General features: G+C 42.1%; 1 non-coding gene and 2 pseudogenes across 1 annotated transcript; 1 reads left to right on the top strand and 2 right to left on the bottom strand.

Annotated features, from left to right (window-relative positions):
• Positions 1-3635: 3635 nt before the first annotated feature.
• Positions 3636-5792, bottom strand: LOC100943881 (annotated as a pseudogene).
• A 1868-nt stretch (positions 5793-7660) lies between these two features.
• Positions 7661-7767, top strand: LOC111726080. Its single transcript, XR_002773964.1, has one exon. It is a non-coding gene; the product is annotated as a U6 spliceosomal RNA (small nuclear RNA).
• A 4242-nt stretch (positions 7768-12009) lies between these two features.
• On the bottom strand, positions 12010-12487 carry LOC100963525 (annotated as a pseudogene).
• Positions 12488-16727: the final 4240 nt, after the last annotated feature.

Raw genomic sequence — 16727 nt, 5'->3', positions numbered from 1 at the left:
AATCATTTTAAGAATTTAGTTATACTAATGAGAGGAAGTAGAAGGTACAGGGATGGTGGTTTGGTATCTTTGAATATATTTTATATGGGCATATTTTATGTGTATATGCACATATTTTTACATAATTATAAAGCAAAACTAAATGTTAGAAAAGTAAGTCCTATAAATTTATAAATTTAATGTATAATAAAACTAATTAACCTAACTGTATTCACTTGAAGGCATAAGTCTCCTTTGGGGAACTCTTCTGTATGACTCTGCATAGTGATTTGGTTATACATATTTACTGGGATATACTAATAGAGCAAAACAATTGCCAAAAAAATTATTTTTAGTAATCATATTTTTGTTGGTAGTGTTGTCACGCCAGCAGCTAACAACAACTACTGAATTTAGTTTAGTTTTTTTGTTTGTTTATTTGTTTTGAGACAGGCTCTCTCACCCTGTTGCCCAGGCTGGGGTGCAGTGGCACAATTATAACTCACTGCAACCTGAAACTCTTGGCCTCAAGAAATCTACCAGCCTCAGCCTCCCAAAGTGCTGGGATTATAAATGTGAGCCACCCCATCCAGCCTACTACTGGATTTTATCAATAAGACCAGCTCGGGAGCAAGCCTAGAAAACCCCTCACTTGTGGAAGAGGTAATAATATTTCATTAATAAGGATAATAGAACTGCAGTGCATTGAAACACATCAAAATAGCTTTAAATCAATGAATTCTAAAAATTCCTTTATTATAAAAATGATAAACAAAGGAAAATAATTTAATATTTCTTTTTTAATAAAAATTGGGAAATAAAATAATTGATGAAGCAATCTTTTCTTATAGAAGTATTTCAAGTAATAATTAAAGAAGAATTAACAGAATTAATTTTACACCTCTTTATAGCAGCTAACGAGGTAATGAATCAATAGTGGTGATCATCAGTGGTTACTAACATCCTCAAAAGGGGAGCGAGACATTATATATTTCCTGGTAAAGGTAGATAATTCCACCTGTGAAGTATTCTTGTGAAAAAAAAATCTAACCTAAACTGGATCAATTTAAATTGAACTCCTAATGCAATGGGCAGAAGGACATGCTAAATAACACAACGGTGATGCAGTTTCCAGGGGTACCTTGAAACTTCAGAACAAAGACTTGCTTTCTTTAACAAAATGTAAGTTATGGGAAAAAAATGGTGAGGAGATCAAGAATACAGTAGTCTCTGTCTTAACCATGGTTTTACTTTCTGAGGCTTCAGTTTCCTGTAGCTTCAGTTCCCCACAGTTTAGTATAGTAAGATATTTTGAGAGAGAGAGAGAGAAGAGACCACATTCACTTAACTTTTATTACACTATATTGTTATAACTGTTCTATTTTATTAGTTATTGTTGTTCATTTCTTACTGTGTTTAATTTGTAAATTAAACTTTATCATAGATACATACATATAGGAAAAAGCATAACATAGATAGGGTTCTGTACTATCCAAGGTTTCAGGCATCTACCAGGGGTCTTGGAACATATCCCCCAAGGATAAGGGGGATGATTGTATAACGAATGACTCTTGATTGAAGGACTATGACAAGGGTACTGGGAAAACACCTAAAAAGAGTAGCATCTGCCTTATGGATATATACACAAATATTTATGGATCAAATGACACAGTTATCTGGAATTTTCATCAAAGTAATATGGCAGTGGCGGGAACATGGTAAGTGGCAAAGGAAACAAAATTAGATATGAATTGATAATTATCGAAAGGTAGGTGAAGCTCTTCATTATGCTATTCCTTCTGCTTTGTGTGTGTGTGTGTATATATACATAGAGAGATTTTTCATAATAAAATATCTAAAAGATACTTATTGTCATAAAATGGCACACCAATGATTAAATGTAAAGTGTAACTGAGAATGATTTTTCACTGCTTTTTGGAAGCCATCTTATAATTAGGATTTATAGACTGAATCTGTTAAATGGTACCATAAATAGCAAATTGCACTCTCAGATGGGTACATTTTAAATTACAGAATCAGAATTGTTTCTGAAACCCAGCATACAGAATGGGATCAGATTTTCAACTTGGAAATAAGAAAGTCAAGAACTTAGAAAAGTACTCAACGACTTTTTATAAAGCCAGTAACTAATCTTGATATTTAATTTCTCAAATAATAGTTATTTTCTTGCAATGCTGTAGAGAGGAAAGCACTCATCAGGCTGCAGTACAAGTGAAGCAAAACACCAAAGCTGAGACAAATGCGTGTTGCTGTACAAGGGTTAACAATTAAGTTCATGAACTCATCCTAGAAAAAGGGCTACATACCTCATTGCTGAGCATCAGTATGGTCAAATTCCTCTTGGGAAGCTTCATACCAACTCCAGTGCCTAATCCACCCTTCAAAGCAATTTCAGAACTCGTTTTCTGGAATGGCCACCAGAGCTGTTGTAGTACTCGTAAGAGGCTCCAAACAATATATTCTAGAGTGAGTATATTAAATTGAACTTTGCTCAGGAAAGTAAACTGGAATGAATTTAAATTGGCAATTGAGACCTCTCCTACAAAATCAGTGCCACCCTACCAATGTGGGTGGCTGATGCAGTCTCTACCATTATCATGCCTTCTGACAGTGCACATTCCCAAACATTCAGTCCCATTTCTCCCTCAAACTGAATAGAGAAGGGAAATTTTGCTGTAATTATACCAGAATAGAATCAGCAATTTAACATCAAAACAAGCATTATAATTTGCTTCCCAAATTTGCTGATTGATTTCCTTATAACCAAATGTAGTATTATATTTTCTGCTATTTTTCAGAAATAGTTGTTTTTCCTGTATCCACCTTCCTACCACCTACTCCCACACACCAACAACAGCACACGATCTAGGGATAGTTCCGCTTGGTGCCTCCATTCGCTTTGAATCACAAAAGCAGCTATGAAATGTTCTCATATTACTGCCCCACCATTCAGGGTTCTAGTAGCACTCAGAAAATTCTCAGGCAACCAGAGTTTTGCACCACTGCACCCTGGCTTGAGACCTGATGTAGGGACTATAAATGGATTGGTTATTTTTATAATCTCCAATTGATCAGGCCCCCAAACAAGGTCTAGAGTTTTTTTGTTTGTTTGTTTGTTTGAGACAGAGCCTCAAGCTGTCCCCCTGGGTAGAGTGCTGTGGCATCACAGCTCACAGCAACCTCCAACTCCTGGGCTCAAGCGAGTCTCCTGCCTCTGCCTCCCAAGTAGCTGGGACTGCAGGTGTCCACCACAACGCTGGCTATTTTTTGGTTGCAGCCATCGTTGTTGGGCGGGCCTGGGCTGGATTTGAACCCACCAGCTCAGGTGTATGTGGCTGGCACCTTAGCCACTTGAGCCACAGGTGCCGAGCCAAGAGTTTTTTATAATAAAGACCCAAATGATAATTTAGTCATTTAATACTTATGCACACATATTGTATTTTTTACAATAAGAACTTTATTGTTTATTATTTTTATGTGTAAAACCTAAGGTTTTTTTTTTTTAAGGTTTTGTTTTTTTAAAAGAAAAAGAAATACCATCAAAAGAGGATTAGCTCAATTCATCCCTTTCTCAGTCATTTGCTTCCCTCCAATGCTATCCCAAACATTCTGGAGGTGAAGAAATGGGGAAGCAGCTAATCAGAGTCTGAGAGGACGATGATCTCCTCTGGATCGCACTGTGTGGCCACATTCACTTTGTAAGTACTTGGCCGTGGAGGCTGTGACTGGGGGGTCTGGGACAACCAGACTGGAGAAGGGCTGCCGAGGGAGCTGGTCACCAGCCTATAGCTGGGAGAGTCCACTCTTCTGGAGGAATCAGCAACTAGGGCCATGGAAGCCAAGGGGAATGGTGGGCTGGGCTGGATGTGTATCTTCTTTTTATTCTTAGTGTGCACTGCCTTTTGCCTTTCCACATAGCTGTTTCCTAATGGCCCTGTTTGCTTCTTTTCCTTTCGAGCTTTCTTGCTGGGAGGGCTGGAATCTCCCCAGGTGTGAGGAGAGACACCTCCATTGAAAGAAGTGGAGGTGATGACAACTGCCCCATTTTCTAAGACAGTGGTGAAGGGATCCTCTGATTGCTTCCTGGAAGAAGAAATATCTGTTTCCTCAGAAGAGCTGGTATCCAGGGGCAAAGCTTCAATCTCTAGCTCAAAGAGCTGAGATACAGGGTTCTCTTCCTCCAGGGGCAACTCCTCAGGCTGTTTTCCATTGCTTTCAGCAAGGATGCTAAAGGGGGCCAGGGGGTCTTTCAACACTAATGATGGTGACACCATGAGTCCTTCATTTTGCTGCTCCCCTGAAGACCTGCTGATCCCTTTGCCAGGTTTCAGATTTTTTTCAGTGGAGATCTGTAGTAGGGTCATGGGGCTCCTGTCTCCATCCTTACCTGCTTCCTCCTCTTCCTCATCCCCCTGGCCTTCCAACATCTGTTCCAGATCTTCCTCTTCTTCAGAATCTGTGGCCTCTTCCTCTTCCTCATCATCTTCATCATCTGTTTCAGCCCTGGAGGTGGTAGGGCACTCCTGGGATGCCATTCCACTAGGACCCTCACCAGAATCCAAGGAGGCCTTGGAGGGATCCATAGAGTAGGGAGAAATGCCTTGGAGCCGGGCTCTTCTTTTCTTTCTCTCACCTTCCTCATTTTTGTCTTGCATCATTGCATATTTGGAGATCACCTCATCCAGCCGGCTCATGGCCAAAGTCCGGTTTTCCTGAAGGCGCTCAGCCAACACAGGATCTGATAATGCAGGGTCAATGCCTGGCTTATAGTCATCCGTGAGGTGGCAGCCAAAGTTGTAGATGAGATCGAGGTGACGTCTCTCCTGTAACCTGATGGCCACATCTCGGAAGGCATCCTGAGCCATAACCTGGAGCTGCTGTTGAGGAAGGCCGAGGCTGTGACGAGCAGCTGCCTTCTCAACCGCCTGGAGCACATCTCCATAGTCAGGGAAGGCATCCGGCTTGTTGATGAGCCGCTCAATGCGCCTATTAACCTCTGGGTAGCGAGTGCCACAGTAGGAGATGTGCTGTTCTATGACACGGCCAGTCAGAGAAGAACAATCTTTCAGTTCACACAGACGCCCAAAGAGGCGGATGAGCTTACGCTTCAATCGTGCCTCCTGCAGGTATGTGGAGTCTGGGTCATCCAATTCTGAGAGATCCAATTCCTTTTCCTGCAGCTGCCGGATCTCTGCCACATAAAGTGCCAGTAGCTGCTCCAAGTGCTGGATCTGCCTTTGGGAACCACTGGCCCTTGAAGCCGTAAAGGCAGTGGTTTCAGCATTTGTGGGGCCCAGGGAGGAGTCTGTGGGATGGTTACTCCCAGAAGGCTCATTGGAGGTGGTGGCAGCGGGGGCCAGATGCAGCTTCTTTTTGGCTGAGTGGGCCTTGAGAACCGTGCAGAGTTCATTGATGTAGACATAGAGCTTAGCTGGTTGGCTCCGGGCCAGAGACAGGACCCGAGAGAGGACGTTGAAGAACTCTGCTGAGGCCAAAAACAAAGAGTGGGCCCACTGCTTCCGGCTACGGAGGAATGGAACCATCTCTGGGTGGTCTGCCGTGCGCATCTTACACAGTTCAAGGAACTCTTCAAACAGCTTCTCATTCTCCAACTTGTAGCATTTCCTGCCGCCAGAAGTACTGCTTGCTCCCGTCGCTTGAGGCTCAGAGGAGCCAGGGACTTCTGATTCAGACAAGGCCGGATTGGGGGATGGGTGGGACGGACCGGGCGGAGCAGTTGCTTCATCTTCTTCATCATCATCTAGCACGATAATGCTGTTAGTGGTGGCCATGGGTGATCAAATCCCCCGAGGGAGGAAGTGTTGGGGATTTCGGACTCCTGTGGAAGCCACAGAGTTTCCACCTACGCCCCCTCAGCGGGCCGTAGCGCCTGCCGGAACTCAGTATTCCGGTGGCCGGAAGTAGCTGTGGGCCCGCCCCGCAAGCTCCTCCAGCGCCGCCCACCGAGCCGGCCGCTCCATTCCCCGGACTTGTAGGGGAAAGATTTGTCCCAGCCCGGCGTCCCAAAGTACCAGGAGGCAGCCATTTTCCGTACAATGCTGGTGACGCCCGGATTGCATGCATATTGTTAATAATGAGAAGAATTCTACTTAACACTTACTTCGTACCTACTATGAGCTGGGCACCATTCACAGTACTTTGTCAATACCAACTAATTTAATCTCATAAACCTGTGAGATTCCACTAAAGAATTCCTCCGTTGAGATTAAGGAACTTGTCCGAGGTCACTTTGGGAAGTGGCAGAGCTGGGATTTAAACTCAAGTCTGGGGCTCAACCAAACTCCCTATCCCTGACCACACTACACTCTGTTGCCTCCCTGTTAAAGACCTCTCTGACTCTTCAGCTATGCTCTAGACCAAAACAGGCTCCCTTTCTCTCTATAGTCAAATGCCATATTTTAAAAATATCTACCAAACTAAGCACATGGAGGTTTTAAAAATATCTTTAAATATGGTCTTAAATCTATCAAAAAGAAAGCAGTCTTCAAATCAAGGGTCAAAGGAAAGTTAATAATAAGAAGTAGATTGAGTTATATATACAACTCTTTTCCCAATGTTTCACAGTTGGGTCCCTAACTATTCATTTACTTAAAAAAAAAAAAAAAAAAGAAGGTTCTCTCCATCTGCTACTCATTATAATGGCAAAACCTTATCAGCCTCCCAAATAAAAGTTCCAGGTTTATTGGCTTTTTTGTTTCCTGAAGGAGATCGTGTTTCAGTTTATTCCCCAACACAACACACAGGCTGGCTCCTGAAGATTGAAGGAGTGCTGCTCCCACACTGACTCTCACAAGTCCACAGATGGAAACAAAAGCCCCACTTCCCGCCCATATGAAACACACGCGACAGCCGGTGAATATTGCATAGCTGAAATTCTGTAAAGTGTAACATGACTATATTCTACACATTTGCAGACAGTTTATGTTAGAGACAGTTATGCGGCTATAGTATAGTTCATGCTTCTGGTGAGCCTGCTTTGCAATAGTTTGAGAAAATGGCCCAGTGACAGGACAGTGTCTTGTACTTCTTTGAGGCTGACCTCTACTTCTACCATCAATAGCCTTCCCTACCCCTAACAATTCCTGATGCCATATATATATATATATATTCATTTAAATTTCAGGAATTAGTGGTGGGGATATTATTGTGCTATATGGAAGCGTCCAGTGAAAAAAATTTCCTCCATAATCCTGTTCATCTAGACAGGAAGAAACATTTCTAGGCAGTGAAGATGGATAGGGTGTTCTCAAGTCACATACCGATGAGGGGTTAGGAATGGTTTATTTTGTATACCCCTGACTCCCTGCCTATTGGTTTGTAACTTTAAGCAAGGTAGAGATTCTCTTTATATTGGGAAAGAATAAAAAGGAATTTTTAAAAATGATCTTAAAAGGAAACTCTTAGTGCAAGAGTGGAAACTTTAAGTGAGGAAAAAAAATCCCTTGATGGCTGTGTACAACCAACAATTTGCCTTTTTAAGAAAGAGTAATACACTCTGATTTAAGCATTATACAAGATATCAATGCAACAAAAACACTTGTACTCCCTTAGTATTTTGGGGAAAAGAAAGTAATGTTAATTTAAAAAAAAATTACAATGGCTAAAGGAAAAGAAACAATGATATAAAACCAATTCACCTGTGCTCACTTCAGCAGCACCTATACTAAAATTGGAACGATACAGAGAAGATTAGCATGGGCCCTGCGCAAGGATGACACACAAATTCATGAAGTGTTCCATATTTTTACCACACTGTACCCCATGATTGCATTGTTGCACACAGCTATGATTTAATACAAAAAAAAATCAATTCACCTGCTTCCAAGATAAAACCTAATAAAATATATTTAGGTTCAATAATCAAGCTAGACAAGGGGGGAAAATGACAGAAATGAGGAGAAAGAAAAGAACGTCACCTCAGGCCTCCCCCAATTACCATTCTAGAATGCTAATCACCACATATGGAACCATTCCTGTTTGCAATAGTCTACATTATTACTTAGATATATTTATTTACATTTCTATATGTTCTGATTTTTGGTTTGGAAAGCTGTTGTTGACTAACCTACTTCTCCCCTGGCCTCAGGTTCACTCCTGCTATGGTCCCCATTCCTCCTGCCTGACTCGTAGCCAAACAAAAGTAAACTTTAGGTTCCCCGTTACTTTCATTCTCCTCTTCTGCTCCCCCACACCCACCAATCTTCAGCCCCAATGCATTCTGGTATTAATCTTACCTCCTACCCTCTGTGACAGCCAGGATTCCCAGCCTGGCCCTGAACTATTCTCAAGGCAGGAAATCCAATCCCATCCCCACCTCACCTGGACACACTTTCTGTGCTTGTGTTGTGCCCTGGGCTCCTAATATCACCAGGTTGCTGCTTTTTCTTGCCCATAATTACCCATTTCACAAACCTTAACAACAACAAAAGTATTTCTTGGGTATTTACCTGTGCAGTTCCTCCTTTCCTGAAAGATTCTGAGTACAGTCAAGATGAGGAAATACTCATGTGAAAATCAGGTCAATTTCTAATATTTACGGAGTACCCATTCTGCCCAAGTGAGCACTGTGCTCCGCATTAGCTGGCACCTCTTCCACAAATTTATCTGGATTCAATGGCAGAACGGATTGCATGGGAAAAGGGTGAGCTAGGAAGATAAGCTTGTCTCTCTCTCTGTGTTGTGATCACGAAGAGAGGCAAGTGGTTCTCACCAAAAGACCGGAAAGTCTGGTGGTGGAACGGATCATGGACTAGACCTAGAAGGACAAGTAGGATTTCAGCAGTGGACACTGAGCGAAAGTACAGGGAAGTGCTCCTGGTGCCCTGCCTATGCTGCTGTGCCCCAGAGTCTATCTGGCGCTCTTGCTTATTTTCCAGTGAGGAAGGATTTTAGTTGGCTAAAGCTGCCATAACAAAGTTCCACAAAATGAGTGGCTTACACTGCAAAGATGTATTGTCTCATGGATCTGGAGACCTGAAGTCCCAGATCGAGGTGTCACCAGAGTGGGCAACTTGTGTGGGCTATGACGGAGGATCTGTTCCTGCCCCTCGTCTAGCTTCTGGGGCTTGCTGGCAATCTGCCCTTCCTCAGCCTACAGAAGCATCACTTACCCTGACCACTGTCTCAGCCTTCATGTGACAGACTCCCTGTGTGCACATCAGTCTTCACATTCCCCCCTTTAATAAACACACTGGTCCTACTAGGCCCACCCTAAAGACCTCATTTTCACTTGATTACCTCTGTAATGGCCGTATCTCCAACAAAGGTCATATTCTGGGGTATTGTGCATTAGGACTCAAGCGTATAAAGTTGGGGCTGGTGGTGGGACACAATTCAACCTGTGGCAGGACGATACTAAAAATGTGTCACAACATATCGATATTATATTACGAACTACCACTGAAATATAATAGATTCATATTATATTAGTTGATTAGATGATACGACTAACATAATTATTAATACTAAATAAACAATAGATGTATTACAAATAAAAGATGCAATATAGACATAATTATAACAATAATGTTATTGACCGCTTACTATGGGCTACATTATTTTTTCCATCTTTTTTCATTTATTTCTCACAAAATTCTACGAGAAAATTATGTTAATGACCTGCAAATTTGTTACACAGTTGTGGCTAGCAAAGTTGTACCAAGATCTTTGTATCATTATGCCTTGTGCTCTAATAACTGCACTAAGTACGGTATTAATGAGCATTTACAAATGGACAGCCATAAAGTAACAAAATGGATTCTTCTGTACAGTTTGTGAAAATCATCGTATATTTACTACAGGTATTATACTACATATAGACAAATAAGAAAGATTTCTTATAACACAAAGGCATTTTCACAGTTACAGCTTTTCGTCAGGTAAAATATTGGCCATGCTCAACTTCTTCACTTCAGATCCCACAGTGCTTTAAAGAAACACCTCGAGTTTCATGTTTTTAAATTCTCTTTTTCTGAATAGAAAGGACACATTTTATGTCTACAGATCCCAGGTCCGCAAATGACTTGTTTTCTTCCCATGAGAGGCAAATGAACAATGAGAAGAGATAATGCCCTCTGGTACAAACAGGATCCAAATAACAACGTTAGCGAGGCTGGCTCCTGAGCAAATGATAAGGTTGGAAGCCGTCCACGCTTACTGGAAGCGCCCTTAAGAGGACAGCACGTTTCAAAGGGAGGACAGCAAATGAGGGTGTTTTCTTCTTTCCATTAAGGTAATAGGAGTTGTACTAAGAAGAAATCACAATGACAATAGTAGTTTAGATTTTCACAGCGCTTTAAAATTTTCAAAGTGCTACCACATTTCATCTCGTTTGACTAAAACAATCCTGTTCCGTGAGCAAGGTAAATGTAATGACCCCCATTTTATAGATAAGGACACTGAGGCCTATAAGTTGTCTCCCAATGTCATCCAGCTAATAATGGGAAACAAAGTTTCTACATCTTTAAAACAGCTTTTTTTCGCCTTTGGGAATAGTGTGTAGCATCTCAGTGTGGTGGGACCTCACCTATGGTGTATATTGCAAGGGTACATGTCAAATCTATTAAGAGTAGAGTATAAATGTCATAACATAATCAGTACGTGAGGTGAAGGCTATGTTAACCAGTTTGATGTAAGCATTCCGAATTGTATATAAAATCAGCACATTGTAGCACATAACGCATTAATGTATACAGTTATGATTTAATGAAAAAATATTTTAAAAAGAAACAGAATTATGAAACTTAGCACCTGAAAATTTGTTACAGAAGATGTTGAATTGTTTGGTCTGTTTTTTTAAGACATCATTTTTTTGAAGAGAAATTTTAGGTTTATAGAAAAATTGAAAGAGAGATACAGAGATATCCCTGCACCTCTGCCCTGCACGTGCAGAGCCTTCCCCGTTATCAGAATCCCTCATCACAGGGGTTCATTTGTCACAACTGATGGATCTCCATTGACGCATCATTATCACCTAGAGTCCAAGGTTACATTTAGGTGCTGTACATTTTACGGATTTGGAAATATGTACAATAACGTGTATCACCGTCACAGTATCTTACAGAATAGTTTTCCTTCCCTAAAGCCCTTGGTGCTCCACCATTAATTCTCCTCCCCATTAAGCCCTGACAACTGCTGCTCTTTTTACTATCTCCATGTTTTTACCTTTTCCAGAATGTCATATAGTTAGAATTCTACAGGATATTGCCTTTTCAGATTGCCTTCTTTCACTTAGTAATAGGAATTTAGATTTCTTCAATGATTTTTCATGGTAGAAGAGTTTTTTTTTTTTTTGGCCAGGGCTGGGTTTGAACCCACCACCTTTGGCATATGGGGCCAGTGCCCTACTCCTTTGAGCCACAGGCACTGACTGCCCAGTAGAAGAGTTCTTTTTATCACTGAATAATACTCCCTTGCCTGGATGTACCTCAGTATGTCCTTTCCCTACTGAAGAACATCTTGATTGCTTCCCGATTCTGGTAATTACAAATAAGGATGCTATAAACATCCTTGTGAGGTTCTTTTTTTCTTAATCAACTTTTCAACTCCTTTGCGTAAACACTGCGGAGCCCAGATGCTGCACCATATGGTAAGAGTAACTTTACTTTTGTATGGTGGCTACACTGTTTTATGTTCCCACCAACAAGGAATGAGAGTTTCTTTACTCTGTATCCTCATCGGCATTTCGTGATGTCAGTATTTGGGGTTTTGTCCATTGCAACAGGTGTGTAGTAGGGTCTAGTTTTTTAATTATTATTCAGTTTTTATTTCATAATCATAAACTTAACTCTGCAATACACCTAGACATGGAGAGGAATAAGGAGAATATGGAACCTGAAGAACTGCAATGAGAGCACAAAGTTTACAGGATATTGTGAGCAAATGGGGTGGAGGGGTGCTCTCCTACAGAAGTGCTCTCCTGAGCTACAGAGGGAAGGATTTGGTGGTTGAAAGAGAACATAAGGTCTAATTAATTGCAGTTGTCCACAGTCAGTAATGGGGATCTTCTTGCTGGTCTTGCCATTCTTGGACCCACAGGGCTCCATGGCTTCCACAGCACTCATGCCTTCTCTCACCTTGCCAAAGCCCCCATGCTGCCATCCAGCCACGCAGTCCTGGTAGTACAGATGAACAACTGGGAACTGTTCATGGTGGGTCTGGCATTTGCTGTTGACAAGATGCCAGGACCTGTATGCTTCAGGACGAAGTTCTCATCTTCCAATTTCTCCCCGTAGATAGACTTGTCACCAGTGCCATTATGACATGTGACGTCACCATCCTGGCACATAAACCCTGGAATAATTCTGTGAAAGCAGGAACCCTTATAACCAAATTCTTTCTCTCCATTGCTCAGAGCATGAAAGCTTTCTGCTGTCTTTAGAACTTTGTCTGCAAACAGCTTGAAGGAGACGTAACCCAAGGGCTTGCCACTGGCAGCAATATTGAAGAACACACTGGGGTTGACCATGGCTGATACCAGACGACTATAGGAAGCGGCAGTGTCTGCAAAGCCATAACATCTAGTTTTAATTTTCATTTCCCTGATGGAAATCCTCCCTTACAAAGGCTGAAACATTCTCTTTTTGTGGCTCTTCTTCTTTTGCTTGACATCTTAATATTGGAGCCTCAGAGTTTGATCCTAGGCCCTTCACTTTCTCTACTTCTATTTTTAAGAGATGTCACCCAGGCCTATAGCCTTAATAGCACTCTCTTTGAGATACTCAAATACATATTCTAGACGTGGCCTTTCTATGCAGATGCATACTCACTATGTATAATAATCTTGCATCTTCACTTGAATGCCAAATGAGGCTTTCAAAGTTAGTGTGGGGCTCGGCGCCTATAGCTGAACCGGCTAAGGCGCCAGCCACGTACACCTAAGGTGGCGGGTTCAAATCCCCAGCCCGGACCCGCCAAACAACAATGATGGCTGCAACCAAAAAATAGCCGGGCGTGGTGGCGGGCGCCTGTGGTCCCAGCTACTTGGGAGGCGGAGGCAGGAGACTTGCTTGAGCCCAGGAGTTGGAGGTTGCTGTGAGCTGTAATGCCACGGCACTCTACCCAGGGGGACAGCTTGAGGCTCTGTCTCAAAAAAAAAAAAAAAAAAACAAAGTTAGTGTGGAAAAACCTGATCTCTATCACTTCAAGTTCCTTCATCTCCCAGGTCCTCCATCTCAATAAGCGAGGGACTCATCCCTCATTCTTCTTTTCCCTTTACTTTACCTCCACATAAATATATCAGTAAGTTTTGACCTCCATGAGGAGGAATGAGTATATCCTATTCATTCCTTTGTACCTTTATTTCTACCACCTTAATTCAACTAATCAAGCCCAGATAAGCCCACATGTTCTCAAAATAGTTTCCCATCCCTTAAGAGCTACTCATTCCCTCTTAAATACAATTCCATATGGCAAACAGAATGCTCTGGTTAAAATGTAATTCAGATTACTCCTCTGCATAAAACCCTTCAGTGGATTTTACATTCATTTGGAATAAACTCAAACTTCTTAACTTGGCCTACAAGTCTTTCATAACCTGGTCTAAGCTCACTTCTTTGACCTCACCTCCTTCCAGCCTTTTCTACCTGTGGTAGGCAAAATAATACCTTCTCTCCCCAAGATATTCACATCCTAATCCCTTGAAACTATAAATACGTTATGTTACATGACTAAGAAGAATTGAGGGTGCAGATGAAATGGAGGTCAGCAATCAAATGACTTAAAATGAGGATATTAACACAGACTATCTGGGTGGTCCGATGTAATCAGAAAGGTTCTTAAAAATGTAAGTGGGAGGCAGAAGAGTCAGAGGAGTTGTGATGACGGAATCAAGGTCAACAATGTGATGCGATGACCTTGCTGGCTGTGAAGAGGGAGGTAGAGGGCCATGAGCCAAGAAATGCAGAATCCTCTAGAAGCTGGAAAGGGCAAGGAAATGTATTCTCTCATAAAGCTCCCAGAAAGGAACAAAGCCCTGTAAATACCTTGATTATAGCCCAGTGAGACTTGCTCTGTTCTCATGTGTTAGCTGACCTGGCTCTGTCTTGTCATTCGGAGCTCAGCTTCACAGAGAAGTCCACTTAGTTTAAAGTAGCTTTCCGTCACTTTCTATAACATTGTATTTTATTTTGTTCATACCATTTTACTATATGAAATTATCTTGGACATTATGGGTATAGTTGCTTGTAGCCAAATTCCTGATTCTAGAATAGAATTTCCACGAGAATAAGATCCTTGGCCTTGTTCAGTGCTGTATATGTACATATGCCTTCCATGCCTGGCACAAGGTAAATGCCCACTACAGAAATATTGACCACTAAATGAACAAAACCCACTGTGCGTGGGCTACAGAGTTGTAGGGGAAACTGAGCCCTGATCTTTAGCATAAGACTTGCTTCCTGCTTGGAAGACCTAGAGAATCATGAGAATGGCATGTGAGTTGTGTGTGTGCAGGAGATCAGAGAACTGGCTTCCAAGAGAGAATGTGTATGTGAGATGTGGCAAGGCCAGGCCTAAAGGTTATGGTAAAGAGTCTCTAGATTCCAAAGGTCTCTTGATGCTGGAAGCAGAGGTTGTGCTCAAGGTCTGCGGTTTTGCAAAAACAGAGGTGGAGACAATGTATCTGACCTTCTCCAGGTCCTCCCTAATCAGTGCTAATGTTGAACAAGCAGCTTTTGTCTACTTTCTCCTGTTTCATGATAATAAATGTGGACCCGAGGTTTAGTTAGGAGGGCTTTCCCCCAGAGTTCTTTAGTCCCCCAGCACAGACTCTGGGTCAAGCCTCTTCATCCCTCACATCAAGACCCCTTCATCCTGGTGATCCCAAGCCCCTTCACAGAGTAAGAGGGAAGGGGTGTGAGAAGAGGATGAAGCCTCAGACAGGCGCAGAGCACATGGTAGCTTTGATCTGTGTTAAAAACTTGGAGCTTTATCCTAGGAATATTGATAAGTCATGGAAAAATTATAGGCAGGGGAGTGATGGTGATGTATTAATATTACTTATTTTTAAAAATTAGAGCCAAAATGGCGAGGGGTCAATGGTATAAGGAAAATATGTAAGGGGAATACATAAGGCGAAGAGTTAGGAAGGATGCTAGTGGGTAGTCCAGGCGAAACAGTAGCGAACTTGGACTAGTAGTGAAAAAAACTAATGTATTAGAGACAACATTTGGAATTAAAATCAACAGGGCTAGGTTATAGATGGGGCTATGAGTAGATCTCAAGAACAATTTCTGGAGTTACAGTCTAAGCAACTTAGAAGATAATCATAATGACAATTTCTAAGGTGGGAAAAATAAAGAATGAATAAGCCTGACTGCATGTACTAAGGGAAATACAGGGAGTTCAGTGGAGACATCACACAGGCGATTAAAATTCACTCCAGAACTCAGCAGTGGCGGTAGATGATGTGTTTTGAAGATAAAAACATTAAAATCCATGGGATTGGATGAAATCATCTAGAGAGAGAGCACAAAAAGAGAAGAGGGCTCAGGAGATTGCAAGTTCTGTTCTGAGAAGCCTGATTTTTGTCACTGCAACTAAAAGCTGTCCATCATTCAGCAGGAAAGATGCCTGTTTGTAGCCTGAGACTCTGCTCAATCCATTCTACACTACCATGGTGGAACCATTTTACATGGTGGGATTCCCTCGCTTTCCCACTCTCCTATAGACATTCACACAGAAGTAAAGAAAATTGAAAAGGAGTAGTCAAGGAGGTTGAGAGAAATCAGGAGAATTGGCGCGTCCCGGTCCCGCGGCACTGGTGGTGGCGGCGGCAGCGGCTGCAGGACGAGCCGAGAGGCTCAGCCATATTTGATGGTTTTGTTGCTTTGCTCCGGAGTTCCCGGGAGTAATTTAATGCCGAAGGTCGCTGCCTAGTGGAAATAATACAGTACGCCATTAATATGGCGCCCAAAGATTGGGTTCTGGATACGTAGCGAGGAGGGAGGGAGGCAGTCGCCGAGCGCAGCGTCACTATCCCACCAGTAACTTGGCCATTGCCGGGGCGGGGGCCGGAGGAGGAGGAGGAGGAGAGGATGACTTTTGGATCCTGAGAATTGATCTATGTTGGATCAGTAAGTTTTGTTATGGTTTTTTTTTCAATTTGGGGAGGCGAAGACAAGAGCTTTTTCTTCTTCTGGATTTGGGAAGAACATGCGGGTTTTCAGGTGAATCATCAATTAAATGCGTTCAGGAGCAGAAAAAAAAAGGAAATCAGGAGAATTTCATGTCATAAAATTTACAGTGCCCCCCCCCCAAAAAAAAGGACAAGGATTTTTGTGGGATAAGTAACTCCTGTCTTACCAGAATACTATGAAACCAAAGACTGAACACTAGCCTGTCAGCCTATATTCTTACACTGGATGCCAATTTAGGAGGCATGTTCTCTCATGGAAACAATTCTTTTTTTTTTTTAATTTATTTTTTTGAAACAATTCTTGTAATTGTATCAAGTTTTCCTGCACTAATATTATCAAAAGGATGATGCCTCAGAATACCCTCCCCTCTGGGTACTCCTGGGCAGTGGCCAAGTTCAAGCATGCTGACTGCTTCACTGAGGAGGTCAGTGTGCTCCTCCAAGCCACCTAGTCCAGAGGTTCTCCAGGTGGGGACCCTGGGCTTCCCCAGACGTTTTCAGCTGTCTGCCAAGCCAAAACTATTTCCATAATAATGGTGATACATCATTTATCTTTTTCACTCTCATTCTC

The sequence above is a fragment of the Otolemur garnettii genome, unplaced genomic scaffold, assembly GCF_000181295.1.
Source record: "Otolemur garnettii isolate 467f Iridium unplaced genomic scaffold, OtoGar3 scaffold00053, whole genome shotgun sequence".
NCBI lineage: Eukaryota > Metazoa > Chordata > Mammalia > Primates > Galagidae > Otolemur > Otolemur garnettii.
This window is presented reverse-complemented; position numbering and strand designations above follow the sequence as displayed.